The sequence below is a fragment of the Bos indicus genome, chromosome 7 (assembly GCF_029378745.1).
Source record: "Bos indicus isolate NIAB-ARS_2022 breed Sahiwal x Tharparkar chromosome 7, NIAB-ARS_B.indTharparkar_mat_pri_1.0, whole genome shotgun sequence".
In the NCBI taxonomy this organism is placed as follows: domain Eukaryota; kingdom Metazoa; phylum Chordata; class Mammalia; order Artiodactyla; family Bovidae; genus Bos; species Bos indicus.
The window spans coordinates 83031363-83054966 of NC_091766.1; the positions used below are offsets into that span (position 1 = coordinate 83031363).

Here is a 23604-nt window from a genome sequence, read left to right on the forward strand (position 1 = left end):
TCAAAGTGAACGGCATCAGTAATGGTACAAATTAGAATCATACCACAGCAGCACTTCTGCCATTGTCCTGCCAAAGGTCTGTAACTTTAATCAAACCACAAGAAAAAGTCATTCTACAATATAACTGGCCCTTAATTGTCAAAAGTACCTCAAGAAATGACTGAGGAAGTGAGAAAGGATCCTAAAGAGATGTGACTACTGAAGTTATGTGTGATTTTGAACTGAACCCTTTTGTTAGGATCTTTTGGGGACTATTGGAACTTGAATGGAGGCTGAGGATTAGATGGCAGTAATATGTCAGTGTTAATTTTCCGATTTGATGGTGTATTGTGATTAAGTAGGAGGATGTTTATAAGGACATTTGTGCTCGTCAAAGACTCACTAAAGTAGTAAGATAGCAGGGACACTTACATTGGCAATTTATTTTCAAATAAATTGGCAATTTATTTTCAATTTGATACTTCAAATTTCTTTCAAAGAAAAGAAATTCCTTTTTCTTTCAACCTAAAAAGTAAGATTCTTTTAATATATCTCTGTAGAGATACATTTAACATCATTTTAGCAGAAATTTAAAGTTCTGAGAGTATCAAGTTTTGGAAAGGAGTTGTTTTTTTTTTGTTGTTTTTTTTAAACTATGCCTTGTGGCTTGCTGGATCTTAGTTCCTCAACCAGGGACTGAACCCAGGTCGTAGTAGTAAAAGTGCTGAATCGTAACCTCTGGACTGCCAGGGAATTCCCTGATCAACAGGAACTTTTAAACACTGCTAATGGGCAATGCCAAAGAATGCTCAAACTACCGCACAATTGCAGTCATCTCACACGCTAGTAAAGTAATGCTCAAAATTCTCCAAGCCAGGCTTCAGCAATACGTGAACCATGAACTTCCTGATGTTCAAGCTGGTTTTAGAAAAGGCAGAGGAACCAGAGATCAAATTGCCAACATCCGCTGGATCATGGAAAAAGCAAGAGAGTTCCAGAAAAACATCTATTTCTGCTTTATTGACTATGCCAAAGCCTTTGACTGTGTGGATCACAATAAACTGTGGAAAATTCTTCAAGAGATGGGAATACCAGACCACCTGACCTGCCTCTTGAGAAATCTGTATGCAGATCAGGAAGCAACAGTTAGAACTGGACATGGAACAACAGACTAGTTCCAAATAGGAAAAGGAGTACGTCAAGGCTGTATATGGTCACCCTACTTATTTAACTTCTATGCAGAGTACATCATGAGAAACGCTGGCCTGGAAGAAGCACAAGCTGGAATCCAGATTGCCGGGAGAAATATCAATAACCTCAGATATGTAGATGACACCACCCTATGGCAGAAAGTGAAGAGGAACTAAAAAGCCTCTTGATGAAGGTGAAAGAGGAGAGTGAAAAAGTTGGCTTAAAGCTCAACATTCAGAAAACGAAGATCATGGCACCCGGTCCCATCACTTCATGGCAAATAGATGGGGAAAGAGTGGAAACAGTGTCAGACTTTATTTTTCTGGGCTCCAAAATCACTACAGATGGTGACTGCAGCCATGAAATTAAAAGACGCTTACTCCTTGGAAGGAAAGTTAAGACCAACCTAGATAGCATATTCAAAAGCAGAGACATTACTTTGCCAACAAAGGTCCGTCTAGTCAAGGCTATGGTTTTTCCTGTGGTCATGTATGGATGTGAGAATTGGACTCTGAAGAAGACTGAGCACCGAAGAATTGATGCTTTTGAACTGTGGTATTGGAGAAGACTCTTGAGAGTCCCTTGGACTGCAAGGAGATCCAAGCAGTCCATTCTGAAGGAGATCAGCCCTGGGATTTCTTTGGAGGGAATGATGCTGAAGCTGAAACTCCAGTACTTGGGCCACCTCATGCGAAGAGTTGACTCATTGGAAAAGACTCTGATGCTGGGAGGGATTGGGGGCAGGAGGAAAAGGGGACGACAGAGGATGAGATGGCTGGATGGCATCACTGACTCGATGGACGTGAGTCTCAGTGAACTCTGGGAGTTGGTGATGGACAGGGAGGCCTGGCGTGCTGTGATTCATGGGGTCGGGAAGAGTCCAACATGACTGAGCGACTGAACTGAACTGAATGGGAATGAAAATTAGGTCAAACATTTTGAAAAACAGTCTGGATTGTTCTGTAAAAAGGTTGAAGCATTCACATACAGCATGACCTAGGAATTTAGATCCTAGGCATATTACCTATGAGAAATTCTAGTTGACCATTAGAAATGACCTCGATGCTAGGAAAGATTGAAGGCAGGAGGAGAAGAGATGACAGAGGATGAGATGGTTGGATGGCATCACCACGCAATGGACTTGAGTTTGAGCAAGGTCTGGGAGTTGGTGGTGGACAGGGAAGCCTAGAGTGCTGCAGTCCATGGGGTCGCAAAGAATCAGACACAACTGAGTGACGACGATGACATATGTTATAAAACTCTCCTTTTAAGGCAAAGTAATGATTAACACACAATAATAGGATAAGGTTATTCCTCTGCAGGCAGACAAGGGGAGAAGGTTGTGAAGAAGCATGTTGGATTTACCCGTATTGGTGATTTTATATTTTTAAATTAAGTGGTAGCAATGTATTAGTTTGATTTTAGCAATGTATTAGTTTGATTTATTATGATGATTTTATCTTATATGTGTTTATATAGTATGTATCAAACATTGCATAAAAGTTTTTTTACATTATTGAAAACACCGGGTAATTTGAGGTAACAGATTTGAGTTTTCCCTTTTATGGAAAGGGGAAGACATAGCAAATCAATATGCCAAGGCATTTTTGACTATGTAGTCAAACAATAAACAGAAAAAAAAAAAACAAAACAAACACCTGGTTAGAGCATTAAAATACTGCTCAGTATTTTGTCCCAAGGGCCCAGATTATTTGAGAATACTCCCAACTGTTTCTACCTCAGCCTTAGAATACAGCAGGGATGGGTGGATACAATACTCTAGACACCTTTGATGCTGTGTGCCCTCCTGGTATATCGTTTCCTAACCAGAGTTTTCCATAGAAGTAGACGTTGGCATGCTGATTTTATTTGTTTTAAAAAGCCTCTTTGAAGAATAAAACTAAACTCTTAAAAGGCTTTGCTTTAACTAAAGAGGACCATCTCTAGTCAGACACTGCCCTGACACATGCGAAACACAAGCCATCGATTATGTAAATGGGTAGACAGCTTTATGAAACACAGACTAGTGACCCTTGGAGCTCAGAGAATCAATGCTGCAGAACTTAGATGATTCCTGACAGCTTTTCCATGGGTTTTGTTTAACTGCAATGAATGCATATATATTGAATCAATATTTAAACTACATGGAAAAGAAAACCTTTGTAGTAGTTTAATACTGAGCTCACATTCTGAGGTACTGTAAATGAATATTTACCCTAACAGTCATTAATTAGATATAGAAGAGTTGTGTGGTCACTAAACATTTTATTTTCTGTTGAAGTTAATTCCTTTGAAATGGAGAGGATATAATGTAAACTTTATTGGCACAATCTTTACTAGTAAAATGCGGCAATAGACATCTGTCCCAAAGACATTTGATTGAACACATGTAATCATCACTTACCTCGCCACAAGGATAATACAGCAAAGCAGCAGAAGAAGAGTTTATATTTTAGCATCTAAAAGTAACCCATTTTTGTATTTTCCACTACTTCAGGATGGATAGTACCATATGGCTTCCACATAAGTGGACCTGTTACCAATAAACTGGGACTGATGTGTAATTACGTTTTCAGTGATTCATCTGTGAAACACCCTGGGTTATTTTACATGGAAGCATCTGGTTCACATGTGTACAGTGGTTATTTTGTGGTGATTGACATCTGTATTCTTGTAGTAAAGTCCCAGTTGCCCAGATGTGAGCCATTGCCTTCTTTCTTATACAGACAAAACCTGCATTTGAAAAATCCTTACCTCGACCCTGAATGTGAACATTTCAATCTTCTGCATGCACATACAGACACACACAGACAGACACACACACCCAACTTGCACTGTGACTGGAACATAATATAAATATTTCATGCATTGTATTTCAGTTGTTGAACAGATGTATGTAGGCACCTTTGTCTCTTTCTATGCTTGTTTATACCATGACATCTGTTTTAGATTGTAAGCTCAAAGAGGGCAGTGGCCATGTCAATTTAATATTATGCAGACAATATCCAGTAAAGCATAATTCACCTTCAAATGTTTGTTAAGTATATGTCCATTAAGATGGTGATGTTAATGAGTTTAGGGAAAATTAGAGTTTATAATCTGACTGTAAACACCTTTTTGCACTTTAAGAAATATTTGCTGTAAATGGCCCAGCTTTCAATTTCACACATTATAATTAGCCAGGTAACACATAAGGCTATCTTTTTTTGAGTAGAACTACTTTACTTTATATTAGGATAATTTTATAATGATGTGTGATATGAGATTTTCAGAGAGACAAAGTGACAAGACAAAGAGACAAGGCAAGTTCCATGAAGGTGTAGGATTTTAGCTGAGGATTCAAGGGTTAGTAGAGTGTAAGCATGTAATAATGAAAGAAAAAAACATTTGAGGCAAAGAGAAAAAGGGAAAGAGGCACTGGTTAAAAGCATGGAGAAGGCCAGCAGGCCTGGGTCCGAGTCCCACATTGGCCATTTATGAATAGTGAGAACTTGGGTGAGTTGCTCAATATCTAAGGTTTGGTTTCTCGTCTGGAAAACACAAACCATATAGGACATAGGATTGTTGTGACAATTATATGAATAAGGATTTTAACACAGTACTTGGCATAAGGAGAACATTTAACAGCTGTTAACTGTTGTTCTTGGAACATCTAAAATTTCTAGTTGGGATTTTTATTTGCACCGAAAAAGGTCAAGATTCTCTTCTTATCAAGTCATCTTTTTACCTCCTAAATTATTCTCTTCAATTTCATGTGTGGCAGAGTGACATCGGAGCATAATTATGTACCCTTGAATTAAAATATCAGTATATCAGCGAATAAGAAACTTCCCAATGAGTAAATCACCTTTGTTTTCTTTTTGTCCTTTTATTTGTCCTGTGCACACAAGGCTCAGATGCCTTGTCCACTCTGACTCTTCCTGAATTCTGTGAAAAAAAGAACCTTTACCTTATCTCCAAGTTAATAATAGCCATTTATTTCATGTTTAAGAAAAAGAATTTGGCGCATACATCAGCCAGCAAACACAAAGCAATTATCCTCTGTAATGGGTCAGATTTGTACTTGTGCTTAGATGCTCAGTCGTGTCCGACTCTTTGTGATCACCATGAACTTCATGTAGCCCACCAGACTCCTCTGTCCCTGGGATTCTCCAGGCAAGCATACTGGAGTAGGTTGCCATGCCCTCCTCCAGCAGATCTCCTCCACCCAGGGATTGAACCCTCCTCTCTTACATCTCCTGCATTGGCAGATTGCTTCCTTACCACTAGCACCACCTGGGATAATCTTTATTTTACTCTATTTTAATGAATTTTTAAAATTCTTTGTAATATGCATATATATTACTTTATAAAAACCTCAAATAGTTTTTGTTGCTTGCATCCACTAGGATGTTATAGAATTTTAAAATTTCTATATTTGAAGCTCAAGTTTTCATAAGAAGACTTAGGAAAATTCATTATTTCTTTTTACCAAATGTTTATTTTAAGAAGTAACTATTTCACCCTAAGGAATATTTTTTTTATTATGATTCAACACCCAAAATAAGGAGAGAAAATAATATAGAAAATTTATATTCATAACTTTGTTTTAATGTTTATTTATTTAGGTATTTATTTATTTGACTGTACCAGGTCTTGGTCACAGCATGTGGGGTTTTTAGTTGTAGTATGTGGGATCTAGTTCCCTGACCAGGGATCAGACCTGGGCCCCCTCCGTTGAGAATATGACATCTTAGCCACTGGACCACCAGGGAAGTCCCTAGACTCATAACTTTGAATGAAACCTAAATGTTACTCTATTCCCTTCTATCCTGAAAATGCAATACTATAATTTTGGACCTAGCAGGGAAATTCAGATGTGGAAATAACCTTTTAACCTCATCCCACCTAAATGTTGGATATTTGGATTGGATTTGTCTGGATATTGTCTACTATTATTTTAATGAAACTCTCATGAATATAAACAAATGTTTCCCTTAAATATTCAGTGTTCTGATATAGCAGTCAATTCCATTTTCTTTATGGGAAAAGTTGCTTGAAAAAAGAAAGCAGTTATAACTGTTATGAATAAAGCTTATTTTTGATCTTAACAGTCAACTATCTCTTCAGGAGTTACCGGAAATCACCATGTAGTAAACATCAAATAGCGTTTTATGTGTAACATGTTAATTTTTATGTGTACAACTGCAAGTACAAGTAAGCCTTATATAAACACAGATGTGTTCCTGACATCTAGATTTTTGAACTTAAAATGTTTTTTAACCTTATAAATCAATACTATGTACATACTTGATCACAGCATGTTATACTTAATGATTGAAATACATTTTTGCTCAGCTGGACTGTGAGATTTTCAAATTCTGAGATTATGTTTTATTTTTTCATCTCATAGGCTAGCATAGTGCCTTACACTGATAAAATATTAATCGAGGGAGGAGGGTTCAGGATGGGGAACACAGGTATACCTGTGGCGGATTCATTTCGATATTTGGCAAAACTAATACAATATTGTAAAGTTTAAAAATAAAATAAAATTAAAAAAAAATAAAATAAAATTGAATAAAAAACATATTAATCGAAGTAAGGAATGTATGAAAAACAGGTTATTATAATTATGTTGACTGCTAGTTCTCCTTAATATTTTCTAATAGTTTGTTTATATTGTAGGCTAAGTAGTCTTTGTGATCTGAGAAAAATCTATTATTTATAACATTTCTAAACAATATCCTTAGTTTGTTCAAAAACACTTTGTTAAGAACAATTCTTTCCTAAATCATTAATCTCCTGTGTGTGGTTAAACTACACAAAGACAACCGTGGTTCCTGCCTCCTGGAAATTTAAGATTCTTACAAATGGAATCTTTAGTGCTCCTTCTAGTCACTTCCAAATTTCTTAGTTACATTAAGAGAAACATGTTCAGTAATAGATTAGGAAATGCCAAACATCTTTCTTCTTTTTCAGTTTGATAAAGGGGCCTGTTTTTACAGAAAGCCAAAAAAAAAAAAAAAAGAATGAGAGGGGTTCAGGATGGGGAACACGTGTACACCCATGGCAGATGCATGTTGATGTATGGCAAAACCAATACAATATTGTAAAGTGGAAAAAATAAAAATAAAGAAAAAATAAATAAATAAAGAAGATTTTGAAAGTTTCTCTGTTTCTCCATCCATAGAGGCCCACTAACATTTTGAGAAGACTTTGGGGGTTTTATATATATATATATATATATATATATATATATATATATATATATATATATATTTAAGGGACATTATGATCAGGCTGTAGAATCTCACTGACTATTTTCCTTGCATGTCTATAGCCTGTTCAATTTTCATGGTTGTCTTTTGGGGCCACATGTGAATTTATGGATGACAGCTTTTCCTAATTCCAAACAAGTGTTAGAATTTCTTGGTGTAACATTTTAATTTCTGTTTATGGTTTCTGATTTTTGAAATCTGACCCCTCTTCTTCATTGGTCATTGATGGTGAGATTGTGGGTGATAATTCCCTGTTGCTAACAGGAGTCACATTTCTTCTCAGAATAAAGGATGCATGGAGCTGAAGATGTTATTTCACTTCTGAATTTTACTTGCAGTAGGAATGAAAGTGTAATTGCTTCTTATTTTTCCTTGTAGTTTCTCAATAAGCAGATAGCAGAAGTTTAGATTAATCAACAGTCCTAAAGCTTAAGTAATAATAATAACAAGAACAACAGTTTAATGAAACTTAATAGAAAATCCAACTAACTAGAGTCTTTTGAGTGTGTGTTTACTTAGAAGTTGACCAGCATTTGCTAGTGAGGGTTTTAGCCACGAGGATTGAAACACCATTCATTTAACCATAGATCTCCCTTCCCAAACATTCCAGTGAAGTGGAGTATAACCAAACTTAGTGGTATTTGTGTGAACTGGTAAGCATATAAATTTGTAAACATCCAAAACTACTTGAAAAAAAAAATAAGTTACTTCATAATGGAAAGTGAGCTAACTAATGGTCAGCAAAAGCTGTAAGAAATTAAAATTTCCTTCCTTAAATATAAGTTTTATGTGATTGCATTTCTAAAAATCTAGAGTTGCCCTTCTGATCTGGAATGGTTTTTATTCTGTGCAAATTGTGTATGAAACTAGCTAAAGCTTTTTTCATGCTCAGCTCTAAGAGAAAAAAGGCAAACACCCTCAACAAGACATTTCTTAGTCTATTTCAACACACACAGTTTGTTCTTTTAGGAATTGTGCCAAATTTTGAAAGAAACAGTGATTCTAAATCATAGTCCTTGTTCTCCAATTGCTTGCAACATAAGTGACCAAAGATGTGCAGAATTAAAGTCTGTGGTTGATATTCCTTCCTTTAAAAGTGGTTTCTATGTCTCTTCCCTTTAAATCTAGATGGGCTTTTGATGTGTTTGTAAACAGTAGAATGCAGAAGAAGTGATGCTTTTGCTTTATCAGAGGATAAAAACCAGAGACATCACTTTGCTGACAAAAGTCCACATAGTCAAAGCTATGGTTTTTCTAGTAGTCATGTATGGATGTGAGAGCTGGACCATAAAGAAGGTTGAGCACCAAAGAATTGATCCTTTCAAACTGTGGTGCTGGAGAAAACTCTTGAGAATCCCTTGGACAGCAAGGAGATCAAACCACTCAATCCTAAAGGAAACCAACCCTGAATACTCATTGGAAGGACTGATGCTGAAGCTGAAACTCTGATACTTTCATTGGAAAAGATCCTGATGCTGGGAAAGATTGAGGGCAGGAGGAAAAGAGGGCAACAGAGGATTAGATGGTTGGATGGCATCGACTCAATAGACATGAGTTTAAGCCAACTCCGAGAAATAGTGAAGAACAGGAATCCTGGCGTGCTGCAGTCTGTGGGGTCGCAAAGAGCTGGACATGACGGAGCAACTGAACAAGAAGTCAGCAGTGGCACCTCATGCTTACAGCCCTAAGCTTTCATGGAAGAAGCCTGACTACCTAGGCTGCCGGGCTACAAGGAAGCCAGGCCACTGAAGAGTCTCTAGGAACCAGTCCTAGTCTTTCAGGGCTCCCAGCCAAGCACCAGATATGGGTGAATGAGCTTTAAGAGGACTCCAACTCCCAGCCACTGTGTCAGCCCAGTTTTCCAGTATCCCCCAGTTAAGGCCTGGACACCAAGGCACAACAACAAACTATCCTCACTGTGCCCTTTCCGTATTTCTGATTCACAGAAAGTATGATCGTAATAAAATTATCATTGTTTTGTACCACTAAGTTGAGGGTGGTTTGTTACACCGCGGTGGTTACAGGAACAAAGACCTACTTGATTTAAGATGTGCTGCTGTAGAACAGAAGATAATTAATTCCTCTGCCTAGGAAGGTTTCCCAGAAGCAAGGACAGCTGAACTTGGCTTTTAGTGAAGAGTAGGAGCCTACCAAGTAAAGAAGGTAGGAGAAAGAGTTCTCAAACTGAGGGAACAGTATGGAAAACTATGGCAATGAAGACTGAATGATGCATTTGGTGGATGACAAGAAGTTGGTTGTGGAAGTGCACTGGCTAGTTAGAGCCAAAAAGGCAGACATGAAGCTAGACATTTTGTAATAATTTTTTTTGGTATGCCAAGGGAGTTTCAACTAAAGCCTTGCTGGAGTACAAAGTAATAATCAGACTTGTGTTGTAGCAAGGTAGTTCATTCATAGCAGTTGGAAGATGGGCTGAAGGAGAAAACAATAAAAGGCAAGGAGAAAAGTCAGTAATTATATAGTTCAGATTGCAGATGATCAAAGCCGAGATACATACATACATAGTTTTCTTATAAGAGCAAAATAAGATCAGTTAGGTAACAATGTTTATTTAAATTGCTAATCAGTTATTTACTGAATGTGTCTGTTCAAGCCTTAATAATTAAATGCTACAGCCAGTCATACATTTTGGCAAATCAAACCAATGCTTTTACAAAACATTGATCTCATTACATTTGTTAATGATACTTCTGAATGCCATGTAAAAGCTTCATCCACTATGAATTTTGGATAATTATGATTATTTTTACATTTTTAAAGAGACTCTGATTGCAGTGGGACATTTAAAGAAATAAGACCAAATTGTACCAGTTAAAACACTACTGGAACCATATGTTGCATTTATGCTACTTCCTCAAAATAAACATTAGTTCACTAAAAAAAAATTCTTGAAAAAAGTTGGTAATTTATGTAATCATAAAGATATCACAGTGAGAGAGTGTGTAGTACTTAGTAAAGATAGTTATATAAATATAACACACAACTGTAGTCAACAGCTTTCTGTGTGGACTGGATTGCAGTTTAGTTGTGACTTCTGAGCTTTTCTTGAAATTGTGATACTATACATGTAATAAACTCTTTAAGGGCAAAAAATGCAGATAGGTCATTCTGAGCACATAGACTGAATCCTCCATGGCTTGTTCTGCCTTATCTCACAGTGACTTGTCACCAGTTGTGACGTATAGTGAGTTGTTTTAAAAACATTCTATACAATAGTTTTACTTTACACTTTGGTTGTATTTTTAAAGTCAACTGTAAAGTTTAATCTTTTTAATTCAAAATCAGAATCCTCAGAATTTTGTAGATTGCTTCCATCTGCCTTCTCACAGTTTCTGGCACATTTCCTTAAGACAGACAGAACATCTCCCAGAATTTGAGCAGAGACCCTCTACATTTGCCAGTAATACCACATTATGGGTATCCTTTGTGAAGAAATGTTTTTTGTTTGTTCTTTTTTCTGTATCATTTATATGATACTCATTTTATGTATAAGTCATATGAAGTTGATGATTGTCCAAGATAGTTTGTCTCCTTTAACACGTCTGGCTGCCACATGATCCTGGGTCACCCATTCCATGAAAAGCCCAGAAAAATATTCAGGAACGATTTGGGGCAGACCGATACTCAATAGGTCAGAAGAGAAGGAGATAGGTAGGTCACAGCACAGGATGGCACTCATGACACGTTTGCTGCTTTGTGAGCCAAGGAATTAATTAGAGTGGGTAATTTTGAGAATACTAAGAATCGAGTCCACTACCAAGTACAAAAATAATGGGCAAATCTAATTAAAATAGAAACCAAATTCTCTTACTGTAAAACAAAAGACCACAGAACTTCAAGAGAGAAAGAGAAGGCAAGGGAGGAGAAGGAGAAACCTCACAAAGCAGAGTATTTATTTGGCAGGAAACTGTATTCATTCTTATTTATTTATAGGTTAAAAAAAAAAAAACTACCAGTGTAAAAATTCAAGTATCTCCCTGAAGAAAAAAAGCAAGTGCTTTTTAAGTGTTAGAAAAGAGGTTTACTGGTGATTAGGGTAATTAAGGATCAAAACTAGGTTCTGAAGAGGACAGCATGAGTCCATACAGCAGTACATAACCAGTTTTTTTTTTGAGTCCCATTGTTTATTGGCCCCAAATAAATATGAGCAGTTGTTAGGTTTGATTTGAGTCTGGTGTACAAAGGTCAGTGAAAGTGCCGGGTTTGGACAGATTATAATAATTTGCAGGCCCAGTGCAAAATGAAAACGCAGAGCCCCTTTGTTCAGAATTATTAAGAATTTGAAGATAGTGACAACAGAACATGAAAGCAGAGATGAAGCCCCTCTAAGCTTGTGGCCTTGTGTGACTGACAGCATAGTCATACACCCATGAAGGTGGCATTGTCTGTGGTTCTTTAACAACCTTACTCATTAGAGCTGTCAGTGAAGCAGCTGTTACCCCCTAGACAAAGGCTGTTGTTAGTGTAGATTCAGGGGAGCTCAGCACTCACGGTTACCTCTGCCTTGGAGCATTTGTTTATTCCCTTTGTATCCCAAGCATCTCGCACAGTCTCTGACCCATGGTACTGTTACTGCTGCTAAGTCACTTCAGTCGTGTCCGACTCTGTGTGACCCCATAGACTGCAGCCCACGAGGCTCCGCCGTCCCTGGGATTCTTCAGGCAAGAACACTGGAGTGGGTTGCCATTTCCTTCTCCAATGCATGAAAGTGAGAAGTGAAAGTGAAGTTGCTCAGTCGTGTCTGACTCTTAGAGACCCCATGGACTGCAGCCTACCAGGCTTCTCTGCCCATGGGCTTTTCCAGCAAGAATACTGGAGTGGGGTGCCATTGCCTTCTCTGCTGACCCATGGTAAGCACGCAGTAAATAGTGGATAGAGTAGATGATGGATTATGTGACTGCCAGCCTCTCTCAATGATTCCGGTTCAGTTCATCTCTAGATAAGAAGCCCCAGTGTGGATTGTTTTGCATTTCAGTTCATATTGCAAAGACCTTGCAGATGTCTCCTCCAATCAGCTTGGAGGTTTCTTTTAGCTCTGGGCCTTGGGAGTCCTGTACTTACTCAGGTCTGTTTCTCTTTTAAGTGATCCTGAAACGTTTAAACTCATAGATTAGAATAATATTTGAGCCATAACCAAGTTAAGACTAGACTAATGCTCCCTCCTCCATGCCCCCAGTACAAAGATGTCTACCTCTTAACTCCTGGAAACTGACACTATGTTAGAGCACATGAAGAAATTTAAGAAGAAATTTAGAAGAAAATTAAGGTTGCAGATAGATTAAAGTCACTAACTAGCTGACCCTAAAAGTGGCTAAATTATCCTGGATTAACCAGATAGGTCCAGTGTATCACAAAGGCTATTATAGAAGAGAGGGGCAGAAGAGTCAGAGGAAGAAATGAAACCAAGGAAGCAGGGTCAGAGTGAGATGCTAGGAGAAGGTGCCCATCTGCCATTGCTGGCTTTGAGGATGGAGAAAGGGAGTAGCCTCTGGAAAACTCTCCACTGGGGCTTCCAGAGAGGACACAGCTCTGCCAACAACTTCATTTTAGCCTAGTGAGACGTGGGTCAGATTGCTGACCTCCAGAACTGTAAGATAATGAATTTGTGTTGTTTTAAGCTGCTGTGTTATGGTAATTAGTTACAGCAGCAGCAGGAAACCAACAGCTGGTTCCACATTGCGGCAAAACGATCACTCCTGGTCCCTGGTTCGTTAGGAGTCGCTAACCTCCGTGGCAGGGCATTATTTTCTGCCCATGTGTTTTCCACTTCTTTGGGTAGCCTTAAGTAGAGTTATGTATGTGTGTGTGTGTTTTCTGTGTTTTTAATTTCCTTCATTGGACCACTATAATACGTTTTTGGGTTCAGGCTAGTAGATGTTACATTCTAGAGAAAGAAATCAATGCAGGCTGTTCCAGAAACACTAGTTTCTTGGGATATTAGTAGTTGAGAGAGAGTGAAAAAAGAGGTTTCGGCTGCCAAATTCATTTGTAAAACAGGATAACCAATCTACATTTCTTTTTCGTAAAACGTTAAAAATATAATCTGTGTATAAATAGTTTTTTTAAATCTTGATAGTTTAAGAGAATATCCAGCAAAAATTATCCATCCTTCAGCTCAAGTTCCTCTCTCCAGAGTTAGCCATTGCTAGTTTCTTGTGAATCCTTCCAGAGATATTCTGATATTACATATATATATATATATAAATGCACATACACAATACATATAAATATGTGTGTGTGTGTACATGCACACTCTAGTTTTCTACATATACTCTCCTGTACCTTGCTTTCATTTTACTTAATAATTAAACAAGTTTATGGAAGAACTTCAATAGCTTTAAATGTATAATATACACATGAAACACTTACAGGACTTAATGGAGAAAAATAAATATTTTCCAAACATTTTGGACCACAGATTTCATTTTTTTAGAGTGAAATCTTTTTCATTTAGAGTACTTTTTCAGACACACTGAACAACACCAAGCTGCCTTCCTCTGAAATAGAAATAAGAATGAATGACTCCCGTACACAGATGTAACAAGAAGGGTATGGATTTGGGAGTAAGGGAAACCTAGACTAATGTCCTCATCCCGTTGTTGACTTGCCTGCCTGCTCACATGCGTGTTTACTGGCTGTGTGGCTTTGAGCAGGTTGCTTAACTTACTGAGCCTTCTTGATAATACTGTTTACCTCATTTGGTTATTTGTTTGTTAATTAAAACATGAATTCATTGGAACATGTATGAGCTCGGGTGTGTAAAGCAGAGTCATTCTACTTGAGAAGCTTCTAGTCTAGTGAGGGAAACTTCACTTGTAGCACACCAAGTAGCAAAAAACAGTGGCCTATCTTAAAACTAAAGTTGTAGAAAATCATTTTCTATTAATATGACAATTTTCTACTTTTATAGGCACAGATCACTAGAAGCAAATGTCACCTATACCACTTCAAAACTTGTAAGGAATACAGAAAGTTTAACATAAGATTTTTCAAGTATTAATTTTTTTAAAGTATGTATGGACTTCGATATTGCTCATCTAATGAATTATCAGAGTAATGTTATTTATCTAAATAAAGTAAGAAGGACAAAATCCTTCAATTTATCATGAAATTCTTGCATAAATTCTGGCATGGTTGTGGATTATGGACGTATTTATCTTAATGTCTTGTGACTTTAGATGTTGAGTTGGATAGAACTAGATAATCTTATTTTTGGACTCATAATATGAATATTTTACAGAGAAATTGTATAATCATTCTTTCCCAATATCTATAAGACATACAAGTGCATTTTAGCATTGGTTGTTTACTCTTCATAATTCTCTTTTCTGTGTTTTATTCAAAATTACTCATTTCAAAGCATATTTCTATTTTCATATTGTTCTTGATAAACAGCAAAGGAATATTCATTAGAAAAAAATGTTTAGGAATTTAATTGAAAATAGCTAATGCAGTTTATTTTATTTGCCATTTTGGTTGCCAGAAAAAAAAAAGCTTCAGCTTATTTTCATTTTCTCAGACCAGTGAAATGCTGTCTTGGCCTGTTGAATTCCAGACAATGTTCAACACTTGTTTTACTGAATCCTGATGACTTCAGTCTGTTAATTTATTTGGGAGACACTTTTGGTTTTTATAAGGTCAACTAGAAATGTGTAGCTATTTTCCCATTTATTTGAGGTTCAAATATTTTTTAAAATACTAATATTTAACTTGAAAATACAGTGGTAACTTTGGTAATGTCAAATCTTTAAGCCCATTATTTATAACTTTTGCATTTAAAAGATGTTTCTCTGAGTTTGTTCCATAAAGGCAACTCTCAAGGCCGGTATGATAGCTGCCTAGTTATTTGATAGTAGCAAGTACCTAATACTTGGACTTGCCTGTTTTTTGTCATCATTTTGATGATGGTTTGATTTGTTACATTCTGAAAAACAACCCATTAAGTACTTGACTTTTCTTATTGCCAGGTAATGTATGTCCCAGCCAGTGCTCAGTTCTGTTTGTCTCCATTGCGTTGCCCTTACCTCATCTCTCATCTTCATCCCTGCTGCACATCTGACCTTTACCCAGTCCCAGAGGAGAGTCAGAGATGAGATGTGTGGGTGTCAGGCAAGTTGGTAGTAAAGGAAAGCTCTCTCTCGCTCTCTCTCTCTCTGTTTATAGATAGATAGATATAGATATAATTTTCATCATAATGCGAGAGAAAGAGCTACTTCAGATGCCTTACATTGGTGGCCAGGCAGGCATTGACCATTGGCCATTTGGCTAGATTTTTGCTGTGATGGCTGCAGTCTGAGAGTTTAAGACTATCTTTCCTCCCCAAAGAAAACATTGTCTGTTCTTCTTGTCTATAATGAATCACAAGCATAACAACATCCTTCCAGGTTATTCTTTTCAACTCCAGATAATTCTTAGTGGTGAAATAATTTACCTAATGTGTGTTTACAGATTCAGCAGTCAAAGTTGTATGGAAACCCAGCATTTTGGGTGGGAAATGGGAGTAGCACAAGCCGTGGGCATACAGAAAACACTGGGTTCTTGGCTTCTGCGACAACTCTCTTCCCTAATTCTCCCCATAACTTTTGAATCATTCAATTTCAATCTTTTATTCATCTCTCTCTCTTGCCATCTGCCTCTGCAATTTTCACATTTCCTGAGATTCTATAAGGCTTTCCACATTGACTCAGTGCTAAAGAACCCATGTGTCAGTGCAGGAGACATGAATTTGATCCCTGGGTTGGGAGATCCCCTGGAAGAAGGAACTGGCAACCCACTCCAGTATTCTTGCCTGGGAAATCCCAGGGACAGAGGAGCTTGACATGCTACAGTCTGAGGAGTCTCAAAGAGTCGGACGTGACTGAGCACGCACACATGCACAGGATTCTATACCAAACTTTTTGTCTCTGGTAGACTATCTCTGGGAGTCTCTTCAACTCATTTGTCTTTAGCGGCCAGTGATATGACAGTGACTGCTATCTCTGTACATGTAGTCCAGTAATCTCCCCTGAGCTCTACATTTATAAGCTTATATATTATAAGCATTTACCTACTCAGCATCTGTCTCTATTTGGGTATCATGTGGTCACTTCAGGCTGACTCATTATAACTGAAATGGAATCCTTTATGCATAGTACTCAACTTGCCCCTTCTGTGTCACCATCTTCACAACAGCCAAAATCACAAGACTCCAAAATCTGAGAGCATTGTAATGAGAGAACAAATAAGATCCCAAACTATTACGTGTATACACAGATACATGCATACCAGTGTTCCAAGAGTAACATTATATATATAGTCTTGCGTATTTTTGACTTTAAGTAGATAGAACCATATTGTGTATTATTTTGTGCCTTGCTTTTTTGCTCAACATCTCACGTTTGAGATTCATGCATGTGTGCATGCCATTGTGTGAAAATTCTATAATTTACTTGCTCATTTTTTCTGTAGAGAGAAATTTGGGGGGTTTTCAGTTTTTCACTATTATAAACAATGCACATTTGTTTACTATCTCCTGACACACATATGCAAATATTTGCCAGAGTATGTAACTAGAAGCAGAATTCCTGGTTATAAGTACATAAATCTTCATATACCTGGACAGTTATTGCCAAATTGTTATCTAAAGTGGTTTCAAATGTTTACACTCCAGCCAGTAGTAATTCATTCTTGTCATTTCATGTTCTCTGTGATCTTTGCTATTGTTGGACATTTTTGTTTTTGCTAATCTGGTATAAAATACTTTATCCTGTTTTTTATTTGCTTGGTTGAAACTTCCTTCGTTTCTAATGAAGTTGAGATAATTATCATATGCTTATTTGGCCCCACTGTTCCCTCTTCTTGGAAGTTTCTGTAGTCTTTGGCATATGCTTTTAAATTATGTTGGGGTTTTTTTTAATTGTTTGTACCTTTGGATAATAATCCTTTGTTAGTAGCATATGTTGCAGTATTTCCTCTCAATTTGTGATTTCTTCCATCTCTTTAAGATGTTTGTACTTATTTCTTATGCTTCTAATGTAATTGAATTTATCTATCTTTATCTTCATGGTTTCACTTTCTGCCTTAAAAAAAAAGAACATCACTATCCTAAGATCCTAAACATATTTTCTTCTAAATGCTTTAAAGTTTGGCCTTTTCTCATTAATTGTCCAGTTCACCTGGAATTGAATTGTATGTGTATCATGTACAGTTTGTTCTTCTTGTTTAGTCAGTAAGTCATGTCTGACTCTTTTCCAACACCGTGACTATAGCCCACCAAGCTCTTCTGCCCATGGGATTTCTCAGGCAAGAATACTGAAGTGGGTTGCCATTTCCTTCTCCAGTTAGCCCACATACAAACTGACTTTTGGTTTTTGACTTTAGAACCATTGTTCATGTCACAGTCAAAGGAGAATAATTTTTCAAGTGTCATAATGCCATCAATCATTATACATCTTCCTGAACCTCTCAGTCTGCTCAAACTGGCTCATTGACATTTTTTCAGAAATATTATTTTCAGAGTATGTTATAAAATGCAAGTAGTTCACTCTAAACAATACTAATGGTTCTCATTTGATAAGAAAAGACTGATATTACAGCCATGCTGATATCAATGTTAAACTTGACTGAGAAAATTTCTTTACAAAATGAGCCAATAACTAGAAATATCATTTTAAAAGTTGTTGATAATCCAACTCCCAGAAATTTACAAGAGAAAGTCAATTATTCATTCTAACATTTTAGGGAAGCTTTCCCAGGATGAATAATTCTTGTGCCAGTCTAACTTTTGATCTACACTATTAATTAGATGGTGGTAATGGACTGCAAGGAGATCCAACCAGTCCATTCTGAAGGAGATCAGCCCTGGGATTTCTTTGGAGGGAATGATGCTGAAGCTGAAACTCCAGTACTTTGGCCACCTCATGCGAAGAGTTGACTCATTGGAAAAGACTCTGATGCTGGGAGGGGTTGGGGGCAGGAGGAGAAGGGGACGACAGAGGATGAGATGGCTGGATGGCATCACTGACTCGATGGACGTGAGTCTCAGTGAACTCTGGGAGTTGGTGATGGACAGGGAGGCCTGGCGTGCTGCGATTCATGGGGTCGCAGGGAGTCGGACACGACTGAGTGACTGATCTGATCTGATATGAATGCAGTTTGATTCAAGCTCTAGTGTGTGTGTGTTTGTGTGTGTTTTAATGCAGTGTGAAATCAAGTTATAAAACATAGAACTCTCTGAAACTATATTATTGAGGCTATGCTGCTGCTGCGGCTAAGTCGCTTCAGTCGTGTCCGACTCTGTGCAACCCCATAGACGGCAGCCCACCAGGCTCCACCGTCCCTGGGATTCTCCAGGCAAGAACACTGGAGTGGGTTGCCATTTCCTTCTCCAATAAGTGAAAAGTGAAAGTGAAGTCACTCAGTCGTGTCCAACTCTTGTCGACCCCATGGACTGCAGCCTACCAGGCTCCTCCATCATGGAATTTTCCAGGCAAGAGTACTGGAGTGGGGTGCCATTGCCTTCTCCATATTGAGGCTATAGCCATTTTTTAATAAGGCTGTCATGTTCTGGAGAAGCTTCATTTATTCACTTTATTTGAAAAGTCCTTATACTTTAGCCTTTGTGCAATGATGATTTCTCATTCTGTCATTAACCTTTCCTTTTTAATTCATAGTTTTCATTTTATTCCACAGGTATTTGTTGAGAGCTTGCATTTTGCAAAGTAGTCTATTTGAGCATAACTGTCTCAGAATTTAGGGACTGAAGGAACTCCAAGATCTTTTATATTAACCCTAACTTCTACAACTTAAAATAAGACACTGAAATCCAGAAATGTGCCATCACCTGCCAAAACCTTAATGTGATAAAGCATAAATAAAGATCTCCCAACCTTGGATTCAGAATTCTTCCATTGAACCATGTTGTCCATAAAAACTAAAAATATACTTGAATCCAAAGTCTTAATATAATGTTTATAACACTCCTAAAGGAATTTTGTGAACAAATTATATTACAATCCTTGCCTTAAAGCTACTTATAAAATGTTGAGGATGAAAAAACATATTTGAAAAAAAATGGAGAAAGTAAAAAGTTTAACTGAAAGCTTCCTGAGGGGCAGAAATTATGTGTAACCTTTATCAAATTTGATATATTTCCCTAACACAGTGAGCTAATCGTAGTACATACTTAAGTATTGATTGAATGAAAAACTATGTATTGAAACATTGGATGCAGACATTAGGTACTTTAAATGATCAGAGAAAATAAAAACTAACCTCAATTTGAAAAGTAAAAACAAAAAAAGAAAAGTCTTCAGGGAAGATTTAGAACTTAAAGTGGGTCATAACTAATGGTTGCAATTTAATTAGAAATAGAGGAACTCCCATTTTAAAAATACTTGTTTAGCTCAATTTCTATTAAGACTTTAGGTACAGGTTCTCTGAGTTATTTGCTTTCAGATTTCACCTCTTAGCATGAGTGCTTGGAATAAACATGTTCATGAAAAAATAATGTGATAAATATTCTAAGATATGGGTATAAGAATTTTAATTGTTGTATTATTTATAAGAGCATTAAGAAATAGAACCAACCTGAACAGTCATCAGTGGATTAATTGTTAGTACAAACAATTTAAAATTAATGGTGAGTATAGCAGAGGTGATGGAATTCCAGCTGAGTTATTCAAGTCTTAAAAGATGATGCTGTTAATGTGCTGCCCTTAATATGCCAGCAAATATGGAAAACTCAGCAGTGGCCACACAACTGGAAAAGGTCAGTTTTCATTCCAATCCCAAGGGAAGGCAATGCCAAAGAATGTTCAAACTACCACACAATTGCACTCATTTCACACCCTAGCAAAGTAGAGCTCAAAATTCTCCAAGTGAGGCTCCAACAGTCTGTGAACCAAGAACTTCCAGATGTTCAAGCTGGATTTAGAAAAGGCAGAGGAACCAGAGATCAAATTGCCAACATCCATTGGGTCATCAAAAAAGCAAGAGAGTTCCAGAAAAACATCTACTTCTGCTTCATTGACTACACCAAAGCTTTTGACTGTGTGGATCACAACAAACTGTAGAACATTCTTAAAGGGATGGGGATACCAGACCACCTCACCTGCCTCCTGAGAAACCTGTATGCAGGTCAGGAAGTAATAGTTAGAACCGGACATGGAACAGTGGATTGGTTCCAATTTGGGAAAGGAGTACGTCAAGGCTGTATATTGTCACCATGCTTATTTAACTTATATGCAGAGTACATCATGCAAACGGCCTGGCTGAATGAAGCACAAGCTGGAATCAAGATTGCCGGGAGAAATATCAATAACCTCAGATATGCAGATGACACCACTCTTATGGCAGAAAGTGAAGAACTAAAGAGCTTCTTGATGAACGTGAAAAAGAGTGAAAAAGTTGGCTTAAAACTCAGCATTCAGAAAACTAAGATCATAGCATCCAGTCCCATCACTTCATGGCAAATAGATGGGGAAACAACAGAAACAGTGAGAGACTTTATTTTCTTGGTCTCTAAAATCACTGCAGATGGTGACTGCAGGCACGAAATTAAAAGGTGCTTGCTCCTTGGAAGAAAAGATATGACAAGCCCAGACAGCATATTAAAAAGCAGAGACATTACTTTGCCAACAAAGGTCCATATAGTTAAAGCTATGGTTTTTCCAGTATTCATGTATAGATGTGAGAGTTAGACCATAAAGAAGTCTGAATGACAAACAATTGATGTTTTTGAGCTGTGGTGTTGGAGAAGACTCTTGAGAGTCCCTTGGACCACAAGAAGATCCGACAAGTCAATCCTAAAGGAAATCAGTCCTAAATATTCATTGGAAGGACTGATGCTGAAGCTCCAATCTTTTGGCCATCTGTTGAGAAAGTAACTCATTAGAAAAGACCCTGATGCTGGGAAAGATTGAAAGCAGGAGGAGAAGCGGATGACAGAGGACAAGATGGCTGGATGGCATCACTGACTTGATGGACATGAGTTTGAGCAAGCTCCAGGAGATGGTGAAGGACAGGGAAATATGATGTGCTGCAGTCCATGAAGTTGCAAAGAGCCAGACATGACCGAGCAACTCAACAGCAACAACAGCAACAATAGATCTATATTTTTCAACATGCAGAAATATTGATAATATATTTTAGAGTAAAAACATTAAGCTGCAAAATTATATATATAATCTCGTATTTGTAAAGAAAAACATGAAAACACAAATAATGCAAAGCAGGATGGTGGACATTTTAATTTTCTTTTTCATGCTTTTCAGAATTTTTATAAAGTCTTTCAATAAACATGTTACTTATAAAAATGTTTAAACTTTTTATCTGGGTGTGGGAGAGTTCTAAATTTATTTTCTTCACTTACCACAGATATGAAATCTGTAGAACAGTGATCTCCATTCGTGGAACAGCTTTCACTAAGCACCTACTATGTACTAGACACTAAGAACAAAAGAGTCAAAATCTATTTCCTGGGCTCCTCATGGCTAGAAAGAGATGGAAATCTGAAATGGAGAAATAGGGATCGGTTCCCTTCAAACTTGCCACTTCAGAGCGGTCCCTTTGTCCTATACTGCTTTTTTTTTTTTTTTTTTAACTAAATTGATGGCTGTCTGTGTTGTGCTTGTACAGTGTCTAGACTATGAATAAAATTACAGAAGTTTTTCCATGTATGACTTTTTAATTGAAATAATTCAACTCTCTCTTTTGCTAGAAGAAAAAGTAATTCTAAGACATTTAGGGCTAGACAAAAATGTGTAATGTGTTTTGAGTTGACATTGAGAACTTATACATGTAATAATTATGCTTTTGTTCTGTACTGTATAGTTTTCTCCTTCTATAGAATATATTTTCAGAAATTTAATTACATGTTACAGTAATTATGTTAATATTTGTTGTTAATTTTAATACTGATTCTCCCAGAGGGTTGTACTTGTCATCTGGAGAATGTACTAATGCCTAGCATTTCAGCATTCCTGTGAGGGTTATGTTTTCTGAACTTGGCTTGCTCAGGATAAGACAGAGCTGTCCCAGATCTAATGGCAGCCAGCCATGATTAATTGTATGCAGTCAGGAGGCCAAGGAGGACCCTGTAGAGGATTCATCTTTAGCAATCTGTACAACTAAGTGTGAGTACAGGCTTTTGGAAATACTCATCTAAACACACTCAACATTTGTGGATTTTTAGTTGATTATTCTTTTAAATTAAAGAAGCTATTAGCAGGAGCACTTTTATAGTTTATGTTGTATCAAGGGCTAAAAATAATAGTTTCCAAATGTTTTGTAGGAATTTATAAGCATTTTCATTTATAATATCTCATTTAATCTTTAGACCACCTCTGAGGCAGGTATTATTATCTCAGTTTTACAGGTGAGAGAACAGAGGTCCATTTAGGTTAAATGACTTGCCTGAAGTCACCTAGCTAATAAGAAATAGACCTGGATTCCAACCTAAGAGTCCTGACTTCAAATCCTGTTCTTTTTTAGCTATACCAAACTTTGTGGTTGGAAATATGGGTATTTATTTGCATACTACTGGGTTGATTCTAACAAGGTTCATACAAGGGCATAAATATACATTCCTAAGCTCTTCTTTTGATTAAGCTGTTACCTTCCAGTTCACCACTTTTAAGACTAATTATGAGTTAGTGATCATGCCTTTTGCCCTAGGACTCAGAATATTTATGTAAATATAGAGGTTAGTCCATTGATATAGTAACTGCAGTACTGAAACTGAAGAAATTCACTCACTAAATGAAGATACGTAGATTCAATAAATGAATGCGGACCAACTGCATTTCATCAACAGCTGTTAATACAACAAGGCATTATACACACATATACAATTGAATGACCCCTAAAAGAAATTTATGTGATCAGAACTTCCTGCTGTTGAGCTTCAAAATGCATGTTCATAGTTAGAATTTAAAGGAGCTGAAGGAAAATGTAAATTGTTTTGAAATTATTAAAGAAATGGATTGAGAAACCTTCTGTATCTTGACATAAAAATACAGCATAGAGGATATCTTATTTCTTGACCTTAATTACGAATACTGTTGTAAGGTCTTTGAATTTTCATTAGCTCAGAAAAGAGGCAGATTAATTCCAAAGCAGGTAAAGAAATTAAATTCCTTTCATTTATCTTTATGTTAATGCAACAGTTTGGAAGCAG

General features: G+C 37.0%; 1 protein-coding gene across 4 annotated transcripts in view; it reads left to right on the plus strand.

The window, feature by feature from the left end:
* XRCC4 (X-ray repair cross complementing 4) overlaps positions 1-23604 on the plus strand; it is a 379323-nt gene that overhangs the window by 263876 nt on the left and 91843 nt on the right. The window contains exon 8 of one of the 4 annotated variants that reach the window (XM_070794005.1): positions 1-22101. This exon is cut by the window's left edge and continues 68860 nt beyond it. The exons of the other annotated variants lie outside the window; for them this stretch is intronic. The gene's annotated coding sequence lies outside the window, so the exon portion shown is untranslated. Of the gene's footprint in view, positions 22102-23604 lie in introns of those variants that run through there. 4 annotated transcript variants of the gene reach the window in all.